Consider the following 21,329-nt stretch of genomic DNA (forward strand, 5'->3'; position numbering starts at 1 on the left):
GGGTCAACAAGATTTAAGAAGCCTATCGTGGAGAAGATCTTCATTTATCAATTATAGGTTTTAAATTTATTCTGGCTTTTAAAGGAATAGGACACATTACTTTCTCTTTACTACTTCTATCTTTCCCTTTCCCTCTCTCTTTGACTCTTTGTCTCTCTTTTACTCTCTCTCTGACTTCCTCTGTTCCCTCTGTCAGTCCTTCTCTCTCCTTTAAGATTTCTTTTTCTTAGAAGCTCTTTTATAAGTTTGCATTTCTAGTTCTCTTTTATAATTTATTGTTAATATCTGGCCAATTATTAGTGGACAAAATGAAGTTCTAACGCTCCCTACCCAAGAGGATCCTTGAGACCTAGACCCACATATTTTCTCATTTGTTCCTTTACTCTGTTTAAAAATCTTATTGGCTCTTTATCTTTCCCTTGATGTATATCAAATGTTTAGGTAAAATTCTGGGTTCGGGGCACTGAGTTTTTAATCCCCTTTATTCCCTAAGGTCCTGCATATTTTCTCAGTGAGCTAAATTGTTATTGTTCCACTGGGTGTCCTGGGTGGAAAATTTTTGATTCGTTGTAGGATGTTTTTGCCTGGCGGGGTTGGGGGGTGTTCATGTTCTTAGGCTCCCACAACAGCTTTACAGATTATGCATCTTTCTTCCCCTGAGGAGAGGGAAAAAGGAAGTTCTGAATATCCTTTTTGCATTGCTTTATCTCACACTGAAGTCCTTTGGGGAAGGATACTCAGGCTGGTAGTGAGTGGGCTCTTAGGATGATTCCCAGGAGGCTGCGTTATAAGGAGGGGGAAAACAGGGATAGGAGAAAGGTCTGGGACAGTAGCTGCTTTTTCTTGGTTTTGGTTCCTCTATTATTCTTCTAATATTTTAACATTAGGCCCAAGGGATTATTAGGGGGGATATTACTGTTGCTAGCTTTTTATCCCTTACCTTATTTGGGGTATTTCCCATTTTTAGGATAAGGCTCAATTTCCCATACTGGAAATGTCTTGCCTTTTGGGATGAGGCTCAATTTCCCTTGCCAGAAATGCCTCACCCCTTTTTCTGTTCACCCCCAAGATACCTCAACCAAGGAATACCTCACTGCCCCCCAATCCCCATGGCTTCTCTTACCTTGGTATGTCCCAGCCAAGGAATCTCCACCACACCCTGCCCGTGGCTTTTCTTGCCTAGGTCTATCCCAACCACTAAAAAAATGCTTTGCTGGCTGCAGGGCATTTCATTCCTTTGTCTGTACACAGACTTGCACGGTCACTACAGTATGTGAGGATCCTTTACCCCAGGTTGCCAGCCAGTTTCTTTCCATGTTGCTGAGAGTTCAGGTTTATTCCTCACACTGGATAGGTCCTGATTCCTCAGTCCTGAGACCACTGCAATAAGGCAGTAAGGCATGCCTTCTCATGAGAGAAAATCAGAGACTGCCCCCAAGGGGAATGGGTCACCCTATGGGCTACCATTGTTATATGTAAATTTTTGGTGGAACAAAAGAAATAGCACTCAAATGTAAATTTTCTCACCAAGGCAAATTTACTTCTGTAGATAGATGTGTCCCACAGATGGATCAATGGTGAGCTCACACTTGGACAAGGGAGAGGAGGGAGTTCTTATTCCCGACTCAGGTAGCCCGTACTACTATGTTGTTCCCCTATTGGCTAGGGTTGGACTGCACAATCTAAGCTAATTCTTATTGACTATTTTATGAGCCAGAGTGGTGGGGTGAGTTGTTTGGTGGAAAAACAGTTATGGAACAGGTCAAAGCAGGTAACCAGGGGTGGGTGACTCACATCAAAGCAAGTTACCAGGGGAACAGATGTGAACAACTGATTAGAACTGGAGAGAAAGTTGTTTACCAAAACTAGAGGCAAGGGGATGCAGAGCAAAAGGAAGTTACACTTTAAAATGGGGAATTAAAGAATAAGAGAGATGAACATACTGACATACTGATTCTTTGAAGAGAAACTTGGAGTACAATATATTTAATAAATCATATCAACAAGCTAAAGAAGAAAAATTACCTGATCATATGAATAGCTGCATAAAAAACATTGAACAAACTCCAACAGTTATTGATGATAAAATCTCTCAGAAGTTTGTGAATAGAGCTGTGAAAGGAAAATAAATCTTGGGGCCCCCAAATCACTAAGCTAAAAAGGAAAGTCAAGCCAGGAACTGCTTAGGGCAAACCTGACTCTCATTCTATTCAGTCACTCCTTTGCTCACTGAGATAAATGCATATTTGATTTCCTTCTTTGGAGAGGCTCATCAGAAACTCAAAAGAATGCAACCATTTTTATCTTATCCACCTATGACCTGGAAGCCTTCTCCTGGCTTCCAGTTGTCCTGACTTTGCTTTGAGTTGTCCTGCTTTTCTGGCCTAAACCAATGTTCATTTTATATATGTTGATTGATGTGTCATATCTTCCAAAAATGTATAAAACCAAAATGTGCTCTGACAACCTTAAGCACATGTTGTCAGGACCTCCAGAGGCTGTGTCACAAGAGCACATCATCAAGCTTGACAAAATAAACTTTTTAAATTAACTGAGATCTGTCTCAGATATTTGGGAGTCACAGAGGAAATCTTTCGCAACATGATAAAGAATATCTACAAAAGCTCTACAACTAACATCATACATAATGATGAGAAGTTAGAAGATTTCCTTCTAAGATCAGAAACAATGTAAGGATGTCCTCTCTCATCATTCCTTTTCAAAATCATAGTGGAAGTCCTAGTTAATGTAACAACACAAGAAAAGGAAATAAGAAGTATGCTGATTAAGAAAATGTAATGAAACTGTCTCTCCTTGCAGATAACATAATTGTCAGCACAAAATAGCCAAAGAAATAAAAAGAAAATCCTGGAACTAATAAGCAATTATACCAAGATTGTAGGATACAAAATTAACATACAAAAGTTAATTACTTTCCTTTATACCAGCAGCAAACAATGGAATTTGAAATTAAAAGCACAATATAATTTACATTATCACTTCACATAATATAAAATGTGTTTATAAATCTAACAACATATGTGAAAGATCTATATAAAGAAAACTAAAAAACTCTGATGAAAGAAATCAAATAAATAAATAAATAAGTAGTGCATTTTCATGAAGCAGAAGACTTAATATTTTCAAGACATCAGTTTATCCCAACTTGATAAACAGATTCAACAAAATTACAAACAAAATCCTAGCCAATTTTTCTTTGGATATTAACAAAGTGGTTGTAAAGCTTACAAGGAGAGAGGCAAAAGACCCAGAATACCTAACACAATACAGAACGAGAAGAACGAAGTTGAAAAACTGACACTATCTAACTAAAAGCTGCAGTTATCAAGAAAATGTGGTTGTAGTGGAAGAACAGACAAATAGATCAAAGCAACAGTATCCAGAGGCCAGAAATAGACACACAGAAATAACAACTGATATTTGACAAAAAAAGAAAAAAATGAAGACAATACAATGAACAAAAGATAGTCATTTCAACAAGTGATTCTGGAACACACATACAAAAAAACAAAAACAAACAAACAAACAAAAAATTGACACAGACTTATATCCTTCACCAAGATTAACTCAAAATAAATCAAAGTGCCAAATGTAAAAATGAAAACTATGAAACTCCTAGAAGATAACATAGGAGAAAACCTAGATGACCTTTGGTATGGCAATGATGTTTAGATACAACACCAAAGATATATGCCATGAAATAAATAATTTATAATCTTGATGTTAATGAAATGAAAAACCTCTGCTTTGCAAAAGATACTGTCAGGAGAATGAGGAGACAAGCTATAGACTAGGAGAAAACATTTGTAAAAGACTTAACTGATAAAGGACTGTTATCCAAAATATACAAAGAACTCTACAAACAATAAGAAAACTAACAACCTGACTTAAAAATGGGCAAAAAAAACTTGAACATGCATGTCATCAACAAAGATATATGTGTGGCAAATAACCATAAGAAAAGTTGCTCCACATCATATGATATTAATGAAATGCAAATTAGAGCAACAATGAGTTACCACTACACACCTATAAGGATGGCCAAAATCCAAAACACTGACAATACCAAACTGGACAAAAACAAGCAATGGAGAAAGGAGACATACACCAATGGAACAGAACAGAGGCTTCAGAGGCAAGCCACACATCTGTAACCATCTGATCTTTGACAAACCTGACAAAAACAAACAATGGGGAAAGGATTCCCTGTTTAATAAATGGTGTTGGGATAGCTGACCAGCCATGTGCAGAAAACAGAAACTGGATCCCTTACTGACACTTTGTGCTAAAACTAACTCCAGATGGATTAAAGACTTAAACATAAGACCTAACACCATAAAAACTCTAGGAAAAAACCTAGGCAAAACCATTCAGGACATAGACATAGGCAAGGATTTCATGACTAAAACAACAAAAGCATTGGCAACAAAAGCCAAAATAGACAAATGGGATCTAACTAAACTCCACAGCTTCTGTACGGCAAAAGAAACAATCATTAGAGTGAACCTGGAACCAACAGAATGGGAAAATTTTTTTGCAATCTACCCATCTGACAAAGGGCTAATATCCAGAATCTACAAAGAACTAAAACAGATTTACAGATTTACAAGAAAAAAACCAACAAACCCAATCAAAAGTGGACAAAGGACATGAACAGACACTTTTCAAAAGAAGACATTTATGAGGCCAACAAACATATGAAAAAATGCTCATCATCACTGGTCATTAGAAAAATGCAAATCAAAACCACATTGAGATACCATGTCACACCAGTTAGAATGGCGATCATTAAAAAATCTGAAGACAATACATGCTGAAGAGGATGTGGAGAAATAGGAACACTTTTACACTGTTGGTGGGAGTGTAAATTAGTTCAACCATTGTGGAAGACAGTGTGGTGATTCCTCAAGGATCTAGAAATAGAAATTCCACTTGACCCAGCAATCCCATTACTGGGTATATATGAAAAAAATTATAAATTTTCGTATTATAAAGACATATGCACATGTATGTTCATTGTGGCACTGTTTACAATAGCAAAGACCTGGAACCAACTCAAATGCCCATTGATGATAGGCTGGACAAGGAAAATGTGGCACATATACACCCTGGAATACTATGCAGCCATAAAAAATGATGAATTTGTGTCCTTTGTAGGGACATAGATGAATTTGGAAACCATTGTTCTCAACAAACTGAGGTAAGAACAGAAAATCAAACACCGCATGTTCTCACTCATAGGTGGGTGTTGAACAATGAGAACACATGGACATAGGGAAGAGAGAATCACACACTGGGGTCTGTTGGGGGTTACTAGGGGATGGAAAGCACAGGGTAGGGATGTTGGGAGGGATAAAATGGGGAGAAATGCCAGATCTAGGTGACTGGGGGATGTAGGCAGCCAACCTCATTGCCATGTATGTACCTATGCAACAATCCTGCCTGATCTGCACATTTACCCCAGAACCTAAAGTACAATAAAAAATATATAAATATATATATTTAAAAAGTACCCGACTGAGGGCCCAAGATGGCTGACTAGGAAAAGCTCAGGATTGCAGCTCCCAGTGAGTGGACACTGCATTTCCAGATGGATTTTTATTGCCCACAGACCAGGAGATTCCCAGGTGGAGGAGCCCCATGGGTCGACAGCGTGGCTGTTTTGGCTGGCACGGGGCCACTGCTTTGCCGGTGCCCTGGTGTGGGGGTTCTCCATACAAAATACACTGGTCCGGGTGCCCTTTTAGCTGGCTATTGGAGACCTGGGAAGGGAGATCACCCATTCATCTGATTTAAAAAGGAACTGAAACAGGGAGCCAGGCCAGGAGATTCCTGGCCTTTTCAACAGGTGACTGGAACACCTGGAAGAGAGTCAACTGTTCAACTGAAAAAAAAAAAAAAAAAAAAAACAGACTGTCAGTCAGGGAGTCAGGATATCAGGCTCGGCTGGACCCACTCCCCCACACACAAAAAAACAAAACAGCAATTGAAAACTCTGGTTTGAGTTTCACAGCAATCACAGCTGAACCAGGATGATCCAGCTCTGTGGGGGGGGGGGTGTCTGCCATTACTGAGACACTCCACCACTACGGAGGTAGTCTGCCATTCTGAGGCAGCCTGCCGTTGCTGAGGCAACCTGCCATTACAAAGAGAGTCCGCCATTACAGAGGTGGGCCACCTTTGCCGAGGCAGTTCTAATTACACCCATATAAACAGGACTGCAGGGAAGTTTACACGGCAGCTGGGCGGAGCCCACGCAGCTCAGCAAAACCTCTGCAGGCAGACAGTGACTAGGCTGCCTCCTCGCTGGACAGGGCAGACCTGAAAAAAAAAAGGCAGCAGGACAACGGAAACTCATAAATAATGCCCTAACCCCCTGGGACAGAGCACCTGGGTGGGGGGGGGGGGGAAAGGAGTTTATGAGTACTGCTGCAGCAGACCTAAACGTACCTCCCACCAACCCTGAATGAACAATGGAGTTCACAGCTCAGCACTTGAGCTCCAATAAAGGACAGACTGTCTCTTCAAGCAGCTTCCTGACCCCCATATGTCCAAAGAGTCTCCTCATAAAGAAGAGAAGAGACTGACATTTGGCAGGTATCATTCTGGGACAAAGATAGCAGAAGAAGAAACTGGTAGCAACCCTTACTGTTCTGCAGCTGCTGCAGGTGATCCCGAGGCAAGCATGGCCTGGAGTGGACCTCAGCAGTCCTACAGCAGAGGGGCCAGACGGTTAGAAGGAAAACTAAGAAGCAGAAATAACTTCATCATCCACAAACTGGAAGTTCACCCAGAGACCCAATCTGAAAGCCAGCAACTACAAAGACAACAGGTGGATAAATCCACAAAGATGGGAAGAAACGAGCACAAAAAGGATGAAAACACCCGAAACCACAACACCTCTCCTCCTACAAGGGATGACAACTCCTCACCAGCAAGGGAACAAGTTTGGATAGAGAATGAGTGTGATGAAATGACAGAATCAGACTTCAGAAGGTGGGTAATAAGAAACTTCTATGAGCTAAAAGAACATGTTCTAACCCAATGCAAACAAACTAAGAACCTTAAAAAAAGATTTGACGAAATGCTAATGAGAATGGACAAATTAGAGAGGAATATAAGTGAATTGATGGAGCTGAAAAACACAATACAAGAACTTCGCGAAGCATGCACAAGTTTCAACAGCTGAATGGACCGAGCAGAAGAAAGGATATCAGAGGTCGAAGATCAACTCAATGAAATAAAATGAGAAGGCAAGAATAGAGAAAAAAGGGCAAAAAGGAATGAACAAAGACTCCAAGAAATGCGGGACTATGTGAAAAGACCTAATCTATATTCTATAGGTGTACCTGAATGTGACAAAGAGAATGAATCCAAGCTGGAAAAGTACTCTTCAGGATATTATCCAGGAAAACTTCCCCAATCTAGCAAGGCAGGCCAATATTCAAGTCCAGGAAATACAGAGAACACCACAAAGATATTCCTCAAGAAGAGCAACCCCAAGGCACATAATCATCAGATTCACCAGGGTTGAAATGAAGGAGAAAATGCTACAGGCAGCCAAAGAGAAAGGTCGGGTTACCCACAAAGGGAAGCCCATCAGACTCACAGCAGATCTCTCAGCAGGAATCCTACAAGCCAGAAGAGAGTGGGAGCCAATATTCAACATCCTTAAAGAAAAGAACTTTCAACCCAGAATCTCATATCCAGCCAAACTAAGTTTCGTAAGTGAAGGAAAAATAAAATCCTTTGGGAACATGCAAGTACTCAGAGATTTCATCACCACCAGGCCTTTGTTTACAAGAGCTCCTGAAAGAGGCTCTACACATATAAAGGAATGACGAGTACCAGCCACTCCAAAAACATACCAAATCATAAAGAGCATCAACACAATCAAGAATCTGCATCACCTAATGCACAAAACAGCCAGCTAGCATCAAAATGGCAGTAACAAATTCACACATAACAGTATTAACCTTAAATGTAAATGGGCTAAATGCTCCAATCAAAAGACACAGACTGGAAAATTGGATAAAAAGTCAAAACCCATAGGTGTGCTGTATCCAGGAAACCCATCTCACATGCAAGAATACACAAAGGTTAAAAATAAAGGGATGGAGGAAAATTTACCAAGCAAATGGAGAGCAAAGAAAAGCAGCAGTTGCAATTCTCATCTTTGATAAAATAGACTTTAAAGCAACAAAGATCAAAAGAGACAAAGAAGGACATTACATAATGGTAAAAGGATCAATGCAACAAGAAGAGCTAACAATCCTAAATATATACGCACCCCATACGGGATCACCCAGATACATAAGGCAAGTTCTTAATGACTTACAAAGAGACTTAGACTCCCACACAATAACAGTGGGAGACTTTAACACCCCATTGTCAATATTAGACAGATCAACCAGACAGAAAATTAACAAGGATATTCAGGGCTTGAATTCAGACCTGGAACAAGCAAACCTAATAGACATTTACAGAACTCTCCACCCCAAATCCACAGAATATTCATTGTTCTCAGCACCACATCACACCTACTCTAAAACTGACCACGTAATTGGAAGCAAATTACTCCTCAGCAAATGCAAAAGAATGGAAATCATAACAGTCTCTCAGACCATAGTGCAATCAAGTTAGAACTCAGAATACAGAAACTAACTCAGAACTGCACAGCTTCATGGAAACTGAACAACTGGCTCTTGAATGTTGACTGGATAAACTAGGAAATGAAGGCAGAAAGAAAGAGCCAACGAGAAGGAAGACAAAACATACCAGAATCTCTGGGACACATTTATAGCAGTCTCTAGAGGAAAATATATAGCAATAAGTGCCCATATGAGAAGCAAGGATAGATTGAAAATTGACACCCTATCATCAAAATGGAAAGAGCTAGAGGAGCAAGATCAAAAAAACTCAAAACCTAGCAGAAGACAAGAAATAACTAAGATCAGAGCAGAACTGAAGGAGATAGAGACACAAAATCCCTTCAAAAAATCAATAAATCCAGGAGCTGGTTATTCGAAAAGATCAACAAAATAGACAGCCCACTAGCCAGATTAAAAAAAAAAAGAAAAGAGAGATGCAATAAAAAATGATAAAGGGGATATCACCACAGATTCCACAGAAATTCAAACCATAATCAGAGATTATTACGAACAACTCTATGCACATAAACTAGTAAACCTGGAAGAAATGGATAAATTCCTGGACACTTGCCTCCTCCAAAGCCTAAACCATGAAGAAGTCAAAGCCCTGAATAGACCAATAACAAGTTCTGAAGTTGAGGCAGCAATTAAGAGCCTACCATCCAAAAAAAGCCCAGGTCCAGGCGGGTTCACTGCCAAATTCTACCAGACATACAAAGAGGAGCTGGTACCATTCCTTCTTAAACTATTCCAAATAATCAAAAAAGAGGGAATTCTTCCCAAATCATTTTATGAGACCAACATCATCCTGATACCACAACCCGGCAGAGACTCAACAAAAAAACTTCAGGCCAGTATCCATGATGAACATAGATGCAAAAATCTTCAATAAAATACTGGCAAGCCAATAGCAACAGCACATCAAAAAGCTTATCCACCATGATCAAGTAGGCTTCATCCCAGGGATGCAAGGCTGGTTCAACATACGCAAGCCTATAAACGTAATTCACCGCATAAACAGAACCTAAGACAAAAACCACATGATTATCTCAATTGATGGAGAGAAGGCCTTTAACAAAATTCAACAGCCCTTTATGCTAAAACCCCTCAATAAACTAGGTATTGACTGAATGTATCTCAAAATAATAAAAGCTATTTATGACAAACCAACAGCCAATATCATACTGAATGGGCAAAAACTGGAAGCATTTCCTTTGAAATCTGGCACTAGACAAGGATGGTCTCTCTCACCACTCCTATTCAATATAGTACTGGAAGTTCTAGCCAGAGCAATCAGGCAAGAAAAACAAATAAAGGGTATTCAAATAGGAAAGGAGGAAGTCAAATTGTCTCTATTTGCAGAAGACATGATTGTATACCTAGAAGACCCCATTGCCTCAGCCCAAAATCTCCTGAAACTGATGAGCAACTTCAGCAAAGTCTCAGGATACAAAATCAATGTGCAAAAATCACAAGTATTCCTATACACCAATAACAGACTTAAAGAGAGCCAAATCAAGAATGAACTTCCATTCACAATTGCTACAAAGAGAATAAAATACCTAGGAATACAACTAACAAGGAACGTAAAGGACCTGTTCAAGGAGAACTACAAGCCACTGCTCAATGAAATAAGAGAGGACACAAACGGATGGAGAAACATTCCATGTTCATGGTTAGGAAGAATCAATATCATGAAAATGGCCATACTGCCCAAAATAATTTACAGATTCAACGCTATCCCCATCAAGCTACCAATGACCTTCTTCAAAGAACTGGAAAAAAACACCTTAAACTTCATGTGGAACCAAAAGACAGCCCACAGAGCCAAGTCAATTCTAAGCAAAAAGAACAAAGCAGTAGACGTCATGCTACCAGACTTCAAACTATACTACAAGGCTACGGTAATCAAAACAGCATGGTACTGGTATCAAAACAGAGATACAGACCAATGGAACAGAACAGAGGCCTCAGAGGCAACACAACATATCTACAACCATCCGATCTCTGACAAACCTGACAAAAACAGGCAATGGGGAAAGGATTCCCTGTTTAAAAAATGGTATTGGGAAAACTGGCTAGCCATGCACAGAAAACAGAAACTGGATTCCTTCCTGACACCTTACACTAAAATTAATTCCAGATGGATTAAAGACTTAAACATAAGACCTAACACCATAAAAACCCTAGAAGAAAATCTAGGCAAAACCATCCAGGACATAGGCGTAGGCAAGGACTTCATAACCAAAACACCAAAAGCATTGGCATCAAAAGCCAAAATAGACAAATGGGACCTAATCAAACTCCACAGCTTCTGCACGGCAAAAGAAACAGTCATTAGAATGAATCGGCAACCAACAGAATGGGAAAAAAATTTTTGCAGTCTGACAAAGGGCTGATATCCAGAATTTACAGAGAACTAAAACAGATTTACAAGAAAAAAAACAAGCCCATTCAAAAGTGGGCGAAGGACATAAACAGATACTTTACAAAAGAAGACATACATGACGCCAACAAACATACGAAAAAATGCTCCTCATCACTGGTCATTAGAGAAATGCAAATCAAAACTACATTGAGAAACCATCTCACACCAGTTCGAATGGCGATCCTTAAAAAATCTAGAGACAACAGATGCTGGAGAGGATGTGGAGAAATAGGTATGCTTTTACACAGTTGGTGGGAGTGTAAATTAGTTCAACCATTGTGGAAGACAGTGTGACGATTCCTTAAGGACCTAAAAATAGAAATTCCATTTGACCCAGCAATCCCATTACTGGGTATATATCCAAAAGATTATAAATCATTCTACTATAAGGACACATGCACACGAATGTTCATTGCGGCACTGTTTACAATAGCAAAGACCTGGAACCAGCCCAAATGCCCATCGATGGTAGACTGTACAGGGAAAATGTGGCACATATACACCATGAAATATTATGCAGTCATCAAAAACGATGAGTTTGTGTCCTTTGTAGGGACATGATGAACCTGGAAACCATCATTCTCAGCAAACTGACACAATAACAGAAAATCAAACACCACATGTTCTCACTCATAGGGGGTTGTTGAACAATGAGAACACATGGACACAGGAAGGGGAGCACTACATACTGGGGTCTGTTGGGCGGAAATAGGGGAGGGACAGCGGGAGGTGGGGAGTTGGGGAGAGATAGCATGGGGAGAAATGCCAGATATAGGTGAAGGGGAGGAAGGCAGCAAATCACACTGCCATGTGTGTGCCTATGCAACTATCTTGCATGTTCTTCAAATGTACCCCAAAACCTAAAATGAAATTTAAAAAATGTAAAAAAACAAAATGAAAAGTACCCGTGTAGTTCGTCAGGAGATGGATGAGTAAATAAACTGTGATATATGCAGATAATGAGATATTAACCAGGGATCAAGAGAAATGAGCTACTCAACCATGAAAAGACTCGGAGGAATCTGAAATTCATATTACTAACTAAAGCCAATCTAAGAAGAGTACATATGTGTGATTCCAACTATATAACATTCTGGAAAAGGCAAAATTATGGAGAGAGAAAAAAGATCAGTGGTCTCCAGAGATTGTGGGTAGGAAGGAATGAACAAGAAGAACACAAGGGATTTTTAGGGAAATGAAACTACACTGCATGAGTCTTTAATGGTGGATACATGTCATTAGACATTTGTTTAAACCCATAGAATGCACAATATCAAGAATCAAGCCTAATGTAAACTATAAACTTCAGATAATAATAATGTGTCAGTGTAGGCTCATGAACTGTAATGAATGTATTTACCTGGTGTGGGATGTTTCTAATGGGGGAGGCCATGGATCTGTGGGTGCAGGAGGCACATGGGGCATATCTCTACCTTCCTGTTAACTGCATTGTGAACCTAAAACTGCTCCAAAAAATAAAGTCCACTTTTAATATATAGCCTGTATGCAATGTGGCAAATTAATTGGAAAGAGGCAATAATGGATATGGGAAGAGTTAAGGGAAGACCATTGTAGTTGTCCAAAACTGAGGTAGGGCAGTAACAGAAAAGATGCACAGAAGTGGAGAAAATGGGGAAGTTTTAAAAACAGATAACACAGATATTAGCAATTGTTTGTATATGCAAAAGGTAGGCATTAATAATGACTCTGTTTCTACCTGAGAAAATCAGTAGAATCCATATGCAGCATGATGACTAACAACTAGCTCAGTAACTATTATCACTTTTCATATTTATTGATAAAACAGGTAGGAAAAGTGGCAGTAGTAATATTAATAGCAACAGTGGTAGTGGCGCTAGTAGTATAAGTAATGCTATTAGTAGTAGCAGCAGTAGTAGTAGTGGTTTTGGTAGTAGTAGCAGTAATAGTAGCAGTAGTAGCAGTAGTAGTAGCAGCAGTGGTAGGAGCAGTGGTAGTGGTGGTGGTGGCGGTAGTGGTAGTAATAATAAGATGCTTCTGTTTATTCTGAAACAACATCAGAACAAAAGCTGAATTATCTCAGTACTAGAGTTGACATCTGAGCAATAATCAAATGCTCCCCAAATTTCCCATTTTAAAAGTGATTGTGCACCTCAAACACAAGTATAAGATCATTAGGGAAGTATTCATGATAAAAAGCTCTCTAGTGTAATAAGCATTGCATTACGTGGCTTCAAATGTAGAACAAGATCAATAAATTGTAATTTCATGGAGAAATTTCCATTAAGAATCATAACCACAGCTGGGTGCCATAGTCATGCCTGTAATCCCAGCACTTTGAGAGGCTAAAGCAGGTGGATCACAAGGTTAGGAGTTTGAGACCAGCCTGACCAACATGGTGAAACTCCGTCTCTACTGAAAATACCAAAAAAGAAAACAAAAAAAACAAAATTAGCTGAGCTTGATGGCAGGCACAATTATTCCCTTCTACTCAGGAGGCTGAGGTAGGACAATCACTTGAACCTGGTAGGTGGAGGTTGCAGTGAGCCAAGATTGTGCCACTGTGCTCCAGCCTGGGCAACAGAGTGAGACTCCATCTCAAAAAATAAAAATAAATAAACAAAAAGAAAAAGAAAGAAGGAAAGAAACGAAGGAAGGAAAGAAGGAAGGAAGGAAGGAAGGAAGGGAAAGAAAGAGAAAGAGAAAGAAAGAATGATAACCATAATCACTCTATTTTAAAGAATTTTCTATGGATGCAATGTTCTGCCTGGTAAGAAGTGAGTTATTTGTCAGTGGGAAATTTGATCTCAGAATGTTTTAGCCCTTAGCCAGGGCATAATAGTGCAGGTTCCCAACTTGGCAACTTAACAGAATAACCTGGGGAAACTTTACAGAAATCGAGATATCTGCATTCCATCCGTAACCCAGCACTGGAAGCCAGTATTAGAGATTTAAGCATGAAGATTGTTAGTTAGATTAGATAATTTTTAAGACCCAGAGTTCATAAAAATTAATGATCTCCTTCTTTGCTAAAGAATCAGTAGGACTTTATGTGTTGGAATACACTTACATTTTCTTTTCCCTATTTGCTGTTATCCTACCTTTACTTCTTTCTTACATTAATTTCCTTTCAAGTTTTTTTTTCCACTGAATTGTGCATTCCTTGAGAAGTATGGCACCCTGATCTAACTTATCTGCCATTTATCAAAGAATAACGTAATGTCTTTCACAGACCAGTCACTCAATAAGTAGTTGTTAAATGCCAGACCTGAGGCGGCTGCCTTGCACTGTTGCAGTCATCTTTTTCCATCAGTGCACTAAATGGCTTCCTAGTAAACTAATTGAACCAAAGCATCTTCTGTGCTTCTTAAGTTACAACCAGGGAATAATTTAGGAGACAGGCTTCTTAAAAACCATTTCTAGAGTTTACATTGCTATAGAAATAAGAAAAATACCATATCTTCTACTGTAACTGACGACTAATTGTATAGATTATGGAAACAAAACTATCAAATAACTCAACTCACATACCATGCACAAATAACTAACTCATCACACTTATAGAGCCTATCCAGCTTAGACGCAGCCTCTGTGCCTCTTATACAACCACCTACAGAGAACTCCAAAATTATCAATTATCTGAAGCCCAGAAGGTTGTAAAATTTTCAGAAAACAAATTATTATTTCTTAAATAATAAAAAAATTAAAAACACGATGACCAAAATGGAATTCAGAAAATTGCAAAAAATAATATCTCCAAAATGGAAATGTTTGCAATAGACAAATGAGCTGCTTTCATCAATAAAGCAAATAAAATCAGAATACTTTAGGAGACTTCTATGGTAATTTTCTATGACTCACTATTTGGATGACACCATACAGATATTATTTTCATTGCCATGAGGGGTACAATGATCATTGGCACGTACAAAGATGTCTGAATTCACGAACATACAATTCTAGCCAACAAATATCTTTTCCGCACTCTCCAGATATTAGTCAACTCTGAAATGTAATACAAGACATGGTCTTTCCTGGGAAGGAATTTTATTTCTGTTCCAATGAGGTCTTCTTTTCCAATTAACACCTTCCCTGTTATTATACTTAAACAGTTTTTCTCCATCATTCATTTCTCTCACCTTTTCCATTTTCCCTCTATGAGGCTGTGTTGGAGTAGAAGCAGATTAATTTGTGTGTCCATGCCATGTTTATATCATCTTATTCTTACACACATCTTGCTTCACTATCGTCAACATATACAGGGTACTTACATCTTCCTAGACAGAATCACAAGCTTCATGGATTAATCCTGTGCAATGAGCAAACTGCAATAACTTGTACATATTAAATGTATACATAAACAAATAAATAAAGTCCACAGAGAACTATATTATCTCAGAATCATATTCACCTCATACTATTTCCATTTTTAAATAAAGAAGAAACAGAAAGCAAATCCATTAGAATTTTGATTCAGCCTCCTGGGTCACTGGAATTACAGGCACAAGCTACACTTCCAGCTGTTGATTGTACGTTTTAATTCACTTCCTGTTACTTTTTTGTGGCATTGCCTCCTCTCTTCTACTATGCTCTGATTCCCTCTTGGATACTGTGGTGTCCAGAGCAACAACATAATAATGTCAAAGCAAGTATTTTCAAAACAGGAGTACTTAGGCTTCTAAGTAAGATCTTGTTGATAGAGCTGTTTTTGATTTGCTTATGGATGGTCATACATTTCTTCTGTGAAATATTCACTACAAGGAGAGTAAAGCTCTTAACCTGGAAGAATGTTTTGAACACTTCCTCCAGGGTAATCTGGCTTCATTTTGGAGACTAGGTCAAGTTTTAGTAGCAATTGCAACTGATGACTAGTAGACTGCATCCTATCAACAGTGAGCAAAATTTCTCTTCTTGATGAGGGAGGTTCATTTCTAGGCTAATGCATGCTTCCTTCTAAATAGGAAGGTCAAGAGAGGCAAACTTTTGGCTTTGAGCACCCAGGCGTCCTTTTCAACTTTTTCTTGTTTTTGTGGTGGTTTGTGGAGATAGCCTGTTATTCTAGAGAAACAGAAATGACAAAGGAGTTGTTTGTGCTGTCATCCTGAAAAATATATATTTCAAGGCCAGGGAGTTCAAAAGCCAAGGAGAGACAAGGGTTTTGGAGGAGCACATGGGAGGGAAAGTATTGCTTCCCTGGAGAACTGACCATGAGCTAAAGAAGCAATAGCTACAGCAGGGTGAGATTAATGGAGCTGGGGTTGGAGGAAGAGACGTAGTGGATGCTTGGGTTATGAAGAATGCAAGAACGCAAAGTAAAAGATGCAAGAGTGCACTTTGCATGGAGAGTGTGATCTGTTATACATGTAGAGTAATCTACTGTGATTCTGGATAATGCCTGTCCTTCACTCAGTGCAAAAGTACCAGATTCACAGCGTTCAATGTTAAATATTAAGTAAAAAATCATGAAAATTTATAGGAAAAACTCTCAAAGGAAGATAAGCTGTACCTAAGGCACAAGTGCTAGAGGTGCCTCCTTAACAAATCCCTAAAAATGCTTAAAAGATAGAAGTGCTTACATGCTGGTCTTCAAAAGAAGCAGCAACCTCTCTACATGGGAATTTCTTCTAGCCAAGCTTCAGCTTCAAAAGTTGACTTTGAATTAAAGGCAATATTTAACTGGCATTGTGAGAAAGATGCTATCAAGTCTTTCTTTTTTCCTCCAAATAATATTCTGGTGTGCTCTATAGTTAGCATAAGAATATGGATATGCAATGTAAGATATGTTGGCTTCTGGGGGAAAGCCTCTCATGTGACACATATCAGAGTAGAGGGAAATTTGAGCAAAATTTTCTTCTCCTCTAATATGTGTCATTCATGTGACATATAAAGTGCTGCAGTTCTGGAACTTGATGGTACCATGAACTTTTGCCTGTAGAATTAATATTATATGATTATTTTTTGTACTATTGCTTTTCTGAAATTTTAGGAAAATGGGGAAATAGAAAAAGTCCTGAGGAGTTGGAGCAGAAGATTCCTCCCTCTGGAGCTGCTCAAAGAGACACATTCTTATGAGTCTCCAGCATGAGAAAGCAGTGGTTGAAACAGAGAAGATGAAAAAATTAAAGATATTTTGATGTATTTTGAGGTTTACACCAATAGAATGTGTATATGCATACATATATATATATATATGTATACATATTCTATTGGCATATAATATGTATATATATAATGAAGATATTTATTACAAGGAATTGGCTCACTCAAATGACTAAAATATTATAAGTGCTACCATCTAAATATTTGTGTCCCTCTAAAACTCATAAATGAAACCTAATCCCTAATCTGATAGTATTATCAAAATGGGGTCTTTGAGAAGGGATTAGGGATTGAAGTCTCTTCCCTATTAATGGAAGTAGTGCCCTTATAAAAGATATCCCAGAGAGTTAGCTATTCCTTTCCATCATGTGAGGACACAGTGAGAAGGCACCCTCTATAAACCAGAGAGCAAATTCTCACCAGACTGAATCCAATGATGACTTGTTCTTGGACTTCCCAGCCTCCAGAACTGTGAGAAATAGATTTCTGTTGTTTATAACCCACCCTGTTGGGTTATAAACACACTAATAAGATTGAAGAGGTCAGCAGGCCGGAAACTCAAAAAAGAGTTGCATTTCAAATCCAAAGCAGTCACCCTGGAGACCAGGAAGAGCCAGTGTTGCCAAGGAAGTCTGAAGGTTGTCTGCAAGTATAATTCCCTGTTGCTTGGAGCAGGCCAGGCTTTGGTTCTATTCAGACCTTCAACTAATTAGATGAAGCCCACCCACAGTAGGTAGGGCCATCAGCTATACTCAAAGTCCATTGATTTAAATATTAATGTAATCTTAAAACACCCTCATAGAAGCACCTAGAACAATATTTGAGCAGTGCCACTCATTCTAACAGGTGAACAAAAGACTGCAAGCCCCTATACAGACCCTACTCCTTCCCCTAGGGCTGCCCCTAGGGCAGTCTGGTCTTTTATGAGTTTTCAAAAGTGACCCCCAAAGGCTCTCTGCCCAAACAAAATTCCGCACTAAAGAGACACTGCTGGAAATAAAAGCAAAATTTGGCAGATAGGCAAAACACAGACAAAAGAAAAAGATTGTCCACATAAAATGAAGGAGATAAACCAGGACAAGGAATTTCAGAAAGCAAGGTGTCATAAATCAACAATGAATAAAAATAATAAAAAAGAGAGAGAGAGTGAGTTCTGTGTAGTTGCAAACACTATGTGAACCTAATCTCCTTTTAAATATTTAAAGAAACTTAAATTTACATAAAGTATTTAAATTTACAGAATAAAAGATTGAGGTCCAATTCCATTTGAAGTTTTTCTAAGAACAAAGAAAAGAAGATAACAGACAATATGAATCTCAGGGAAGAAGAAATATGGGCTTAAGGAAAAAAAATAAAAACTTCTAAGTACTGCTTCAAAGCAAACTAAAGAAATAAGAAAAATAAGACATTGAAAATATTATTTTCAATTCAAGCAATATTTACTGATCAATTATTATATGTAGCCATTTTATGAGATCATTGGAGAAGAAAAATAAACATGATACAAATTCTAGCTTCCAATACCTGACAGACTGATGAAAAAGGACATCTTAAAAAATTACTCAATCACAAGACTTTATTTTAAAAATTAATGAAACCTACGTAAGCAAGCTTTCAGTTGAAAGTTATCCACCCACACACCGCCAAAAAACAATTCACCATTGATCAAATCCCCAATCACTTAGCAAGTTTTACTTGGCAGTATTCCAAACTAATTGTCATTTTAGTTTACAATTTTCTAGCGAGTCTCAAATAAAACCAGAGGTCAAGTGCTAATCTAGCTGAGTAAATTATTCTGCGGGGGAGGGAAGGTTAAGAGTAAAACAGCGTATATTTTGAATGAAAATTCTTCAAATCCAGTATGACTAAGTCACAGTAGGGATGACACATTTTCAGTTATTTTAGGTCATCGCATTCACGGGTGGAAGAACTGGAGACCCTTGTGAATGAAGAAATACAGAAGCAAGGTGTGGAGAGCCACGGGGGATAGGAAACATGACCTCCTTTCCCAAGCAGCAGATGGCTGACCTCTTTGCATGCTTTTGCTTTCCTTATTTTCCTCACTTTTCCTGACAGGGAGATGCCCAGCACTGGGTTTACTAGCTTGCCTGGTTCTCTATCTTCTTATCACTCTTATCCCATCAGAGGCAATTGCAAGAGCCCGGCCTGACAAGGGTGCTGCCCCAACTATGGAGAACTGCCCTAATCTTTTCTTACAGGTCAAAGAGCTGTAGTTAAATTCTTAGTTAATCCATGCCAAATTTCCTTTTTTTTCCCGATAATTCCAGTTTGATCAGGGGCCTCAGATCCATTTTCTTTTCCCAAGACAAAGCTCCTACTTTCTATCTTAAACTGCACAAGTTGGGTCTGTCTGCATTCTGTGAGCGCTGGCTTGCCTGGTACCAAAACCCTCTAACACAAAGATTGCTCTTGCTCCTGCCAATGTTCCCAAAAAACTCTGATCCAGCCCTATTTCCAGCTGCCTCCACACTTTTCAGGGTGTTGCTGCTTTTTGATTCTCAGGGATCAAGCTCCAGTCACCAATACCAATATTCCATTATTTGTTGTTTGCCCTCCTTGAGACTACTGACTACTTGTCTGGGTCACACACTTTGAGGATACTAAGCTAATCTGCCTGGTGAACATTTCTGCCATTACACACATCTTGTACCATCCACCAGCTTTTTCCCTATCTTAGACAGCATGATGGATTTTGTGGTTCTACCTTATGTCATTTACCCTAAGCCGATGGTGAACATTTACAAGCTAGATTAAGTCAGGACCAATTCTTGACTTCCCATTCTCTCACACCCATATCGAACCCACCAGTAAGCTCTGTCAATCTTCCAAACATGTAGCACATGTCCTCCTCCTCTCTGCCACTCACAGCTCCTCTTCTAGCCTCAGCCACATCATCTCTTGACTGGACTGCGAGTATAGGCTTCTGCTTTCACTTTTGACTCATACAGTCTCATCCTCACACAGTAGCTAGAGTGATGATTTGTACCAAACATAATTATATCATTCCCGTGCTCAAGACATACTATAACTTCAATCACATCATAACAAAATTCAGAATCTTCGCCACGGCCTGCGAGGCTATACATGGTCTGGCTCTTTAGGTCTTTCTGGGTTCATCTTCCAATACTCTGGGCCCCATCCATGCACCACTCACATCACACTGGGCTCTTTGAATGCCCTCCAAAACCCAATCTTCTTTCTGCTTCAGTGATGTGAAACTACTGATCCCTTACCTGGAGCATATTCCTCAACATTTACATCACTTCTGACATGGTATGCCTCTGTGTCCCCACCCAATTCATCTGGAATTGTAATTCCTATAATACCCACATGTTGAGGGAGGGACCTGGTGGGAGGTGATTGGATCATGGGGATGGTTCCCCTATGCTATTTTCATGATAGTGAGTGAGTTCTCACAAGATCTGATGGTTTTATGAGTGTTTGACAGCTCTCCTTCACACTCTCTCTCTCTTGTCCACTGCCATGCTTGCTTGCCCTTCAACTTCTGGCACGATTGCAACTTTTCTGAGGCCTCCCCAGCCATGCTGAACTGAGAGTGCATTAATTTCCTTTATAAATTATTCAGTCTCAGGTATTTCCTGATAGCATTAATTTCCTTTACAAATTATCCAGTCTCAGATATTTACTTAGCGCAGTGTGAGAATGGACTAATACAACTTCCTTTCCTTCTTTGAATTTTGTTCAATTACTGCTTTCCCCACAGAGCCTTTCCCTGACCACCTTACCTAAAATGGCCACACCGCATGTCACCCCTGATTCTCTTCCTCTGTTTATTTTTCTTCATGGTACTTTTTACCATTTGATATTAGTTTATGTTTTTATTTTCTTATTGGTTTATTGTCTCTCCTCCTATGATGTAAGACTTATGAGAAAATGAACTGTTTTCTTTTTCTTACTGCTATATCTTCAGTTGTAGAACAGCATTTAACACATAGTAAGTATGTTATCAAAAGCTTATTTATTTAATGTGGGATGATCAAAAGAGGTTGGCCCAGAAGAAAGAGGTGGATACATTCACCTATAATAGAAAAATAGGACTAAACTCAATAAGGCCAACATGTTCAATGTTTCAGCCAAGGACAGATGTGGTCAGCCTATGGAACAAAATT

The sequence above is a fragment of the Sapajus apella genome, unplaced genomic scaffold (assembly GCF_009761245.1).
Source record: "Sapajus apella isolate SASKATOON/1434 unplaced genomic scaffold, GSC_monkey_1.0 scaffold29, whole genome shotgun sequence".
NCBI lineage: Eukaryota > Metazoa > Chordata > Mammalia > Primates > Cebidae > Sapajus > Sapajus apella.